At 47.5% G+C, this 3,483-nt stretch overlaps 1 pseudogene; it reads right to left on the bottom strand.

Moving 5' to 3' along the window:
- Positions 1 to 1,572: 1,572 nt before the first annotated feature.
- Positions 1,573 to 2,911, bottom strand: LOC125528039 (uncharacterized; annotated as a pseudogene).
- Positions 2,912 to 3,483: the final 572 nt, after the last annotated feature.

The following is a 3,483-nucleotide window of genomic DNA, read 5'->3' as shown; positions in this document are numbered from 1 at the left end:
CAACATCTCGCGCGACCTTCGCATCGCTCGCCTTCGTGGCCGGCGCTCCTCCTTCCTCGCGCCCAATCTGGTGACGTAGCTGATGGCCCATGCTGCCAGTCGTCCTCGACGCGGTTGGAGCACTCGCCGCCCGCTTGCTAGGCAGCACTTGTCACCATGCCGCAACGCCCCTTGCAGCCATGCTCGTCACATGGATGCTCGCCGCAATGAAGATGCTCTGTACGGATGCTCGCACCATGTCCATGTGACGAGCATCCATGTGAGTGATGTCCACTCCACAGAAGAGGGCACTTGACTTGCATGGCAGATCCACCAAGTTGGCATCCCAGTCCAGTGTTATGTGCGTATACTCCACCAAGTTGGCAGAACTAGCAAAATCCATCCCCGCGCCACACGAATGGAGCCGCATAAATCGGCAGCATCAACCTAAGCAGCATTACTAAAATCCATCCCCACGCCACACGAATCGAGCCAACTGGAAAGATGGGAGGGAGGGAGGGAGGGAGGGCTTACAGCGCGCTGGTGCCGTTAAAACTTTCTGGCACCCAGATCCACTGCCTCTCCGGCAGGATGTGGAGCTGCCGCCGGTATCCGCCCTGCCCCTGCGCGATGAGGCCGCTTGTCCTCCTCTGGAGGTTGCGAGCCGCGGACAACATCTCGCGCGACCTTCGCATCGCTCGCCTTCGTGGCCGGCGCTCCTCCTTCCTCGCGCCCAATCTGGTGACGCAGCTGATGGCCCATGCTGCTAGTCGTCCTCGACGCGGTTGGAGCACTCGCCGCCCGCTTGCTCGGCAGCACTTGTCACCATGCCGCAAAGCCACTCGCAGCCATGCTCGTCACATGGATGCTCGCCGCAATGAAGATGCTCTGTACGGATGCTCGCACCATGTCCATGTGAGGAAGCAGTGGCTCTTTACGCGCTTGCAGCAATGAAGATGAGGCAGCACTAGTACCGGATATATATTATGGAATAGAATCCCAAAAGATAAGGCCACGTGTGTTGTGACCGATAGCGTTCCTTTTGTTGTTGTTTTTTTTAGCAAGCTGATGGTATACTAGCGTTAATTGATTTTGGTGGAATGGTCACGTCTATTATGATTCAAGTGTAATATATAGTCAGCTGAATAAGTTTTCTTTTTTTTAGCTAACTGATGAGCCCTGGTCGCATACACTTTTTTTTCGAAAAGGGAAGTCGCATACACAGTAGATATAATTTGAGCACAACTCATCTGCTTATTGTTTTTCAAGCACAAGAGAGTTTGGTATTTCGAACGTGTTATACAAAGCCACCTCTATCTTCACCAGTTATCTATTTTTTTCCTACACACAAGCCATCTCTATGTTGTTGTTGTTTTTTCTTTTTTGCGAGGGAAGCCATCTCTATGTTGTTGTAAAGGGTCTCGAGCCTCTTTGCTGTCTGGATGAACCCCAATATCACCTGCACACACACACACACACACGCACAAATTCACCACCCACAGTAAATATCATATCAGAAATGAATCAGAAGCTTAGCATGGATTCTATTGTTTGCTGCTACATGGGATAGGACAGGATATGATATGTATGATGCTAGTGCTTCCAGTATCTCCATAGTGTGGGTGTTCCCAGCTTTGTCAGGTTCACTCTCTGCAACAACCAACAAAAAACAGAATGAATATCCTTTGATGAAGACAGACACTGGGATTATTAGGTTCCCAGGAGACAGACAGACAGACAGACAGACAGACATGATACTGAATAATACACCAAGAATCAAATTATCTTTTTGCCTTGTCAACAAATTAGTCACGAGTTTCGCAAAGCAATCACAATGAGAACGACTTGACCACACTGACAGATCCCACCTAACTAGCAACCATGGCCCATTGCCATGTGATCCCAGCCACACCCAGCAGGGTCACACGCCTTTCATCATACTACTGTATTATATATGGCCCAGTCTCATCTTTCAGACAAAAATTACTTGTCATGTCATGATTAGTTTGCCGGGATAGTTTAGTGACAGTGATTAATTACCGCTCGCAGCTTCGAGGTCGAGTGAAGGTTGTTGGCCCGGCTGCTGGACGTCGCCGTGCAGGAAGACCATGGCCTTGTGTGCCGGACCCTCGGCTTTGTTGGCTTCTGGTACTCGATGCTTGCTGCTTGCAAAACAGGGCAAGATATTTAGTCACTTTGTGCTACTAACAGACAGTTTACAGAAAGCATTCTGGCTACAAACATTGTGAATGCAAATCATGGCATGACATGGTCTTATAGTAGTTCATGTCTTTTGTCTCCCATGTCGAAGCTGCCGCAGAACGAACCGTTGCCGCCATCGATCTCGTCGTCGTCCTCATTGCCAGTCGGAGCTTCCAAGACACTCAGGGCATTCCTCTGCAACTTCACCTCCACACCATTCTTCAGAACCTGCTTTTCCAATAATAATCTCTCAGGGATTAGAACAAAAGATACCATATTTGGATGGATGTTGACTTCTACTAATGTTTTTTATATATAGCTTTATTATATGCGTCTTCAACTTTCAAGCTAGTCTGAAATTGCTTGCTTGCTTGACTAGCTAGCTAGCTACTTTCTGAAAAGAAAAAGTGAAGTCAAAAGACATGATTCCTTTCACTCCATTGCAATTGTCAATATAAAGAAGCAGCCACTAGCTAAGCAGAGTTTCAGTGGAATGCCTAATTGAAAATGAAAGGAAGCAAGCAAGCAAGACTGACCAGCCAGTGCCAGCCTCCAAGGCCAACGGCCTTCTTGACCACACCCTGTAGGCCGACCAGCACCGACTTTGTTCGGTTGTTACCTGTGATGACGACCTTGGTGTGCCTGGAAGCACGGTGAGCTCCTCGTCGCGGCTCTCGTAACGGGACAGCGACAGCATCCGCGAAGAACAGACATCGGTCCCCATAATCATACTGCTCACCGGCCTGATGTCGTCTCCCTGCTGAAATAAAAGGCGTGGCACCAAATTCAACCTATCAATACACAGCCAGCTCAACACAAGGAATACAGTAGACAGCACCATGATTCACAGCAAAAGTTGCCAAAATCAGCTCAAGATTCACAGCAGAGTGCATGGATATGAAGATTGATTAATTATAGCAGAGTGTAAGAATTTGAAGATTTGCAGCTGAGTGGATTAATCTCAAGATTTATTATAGCAGAGTGAAAAAGTGAAGAGCATCTGATATCTGAAGGAGTGGTGAACACTGAACAGTTGATGCAGTTTCATAAATCCAAAGCTATACCAAGTTACAGGCAGCAAGAATCACTTTATAACACAGCAGAAGTCCCAGATCTAGGTAATTAAAAAGACTGATCATGCATAAGGGGAATCCAATTCACAGTCCAAATGCTATCATGTTTTTTTTTTTGAAAAATCAACGGGGGGGGGGGAGCTCCCCACCTGAATATATTTCTCAGTTTTGTAACCGAACGTTTGTCTGATTACAAAGGTGAATTACATAAGCACGTGTAATCGTGATA

Source organism: Triticum urartu, chromosome 2A, assembly GCF_056163025.1.
Source record: "Triticum urartu cultivar PI428250 chromosome 2A, HENAU_Tu73, whole genome shotgun sequence".
In the NCBI taxonomy this organism is placed as follows: Eukaryota; Viridiplantae; Streptophyta; class Magnoliopsida; order Poales; family Poaceae; genus Triticum; species Triticum urartu.
Note: the sequence above shows the minus strand (reverse complement) of the source record. Positions and strands in the feature narration are given on the sequence as shown.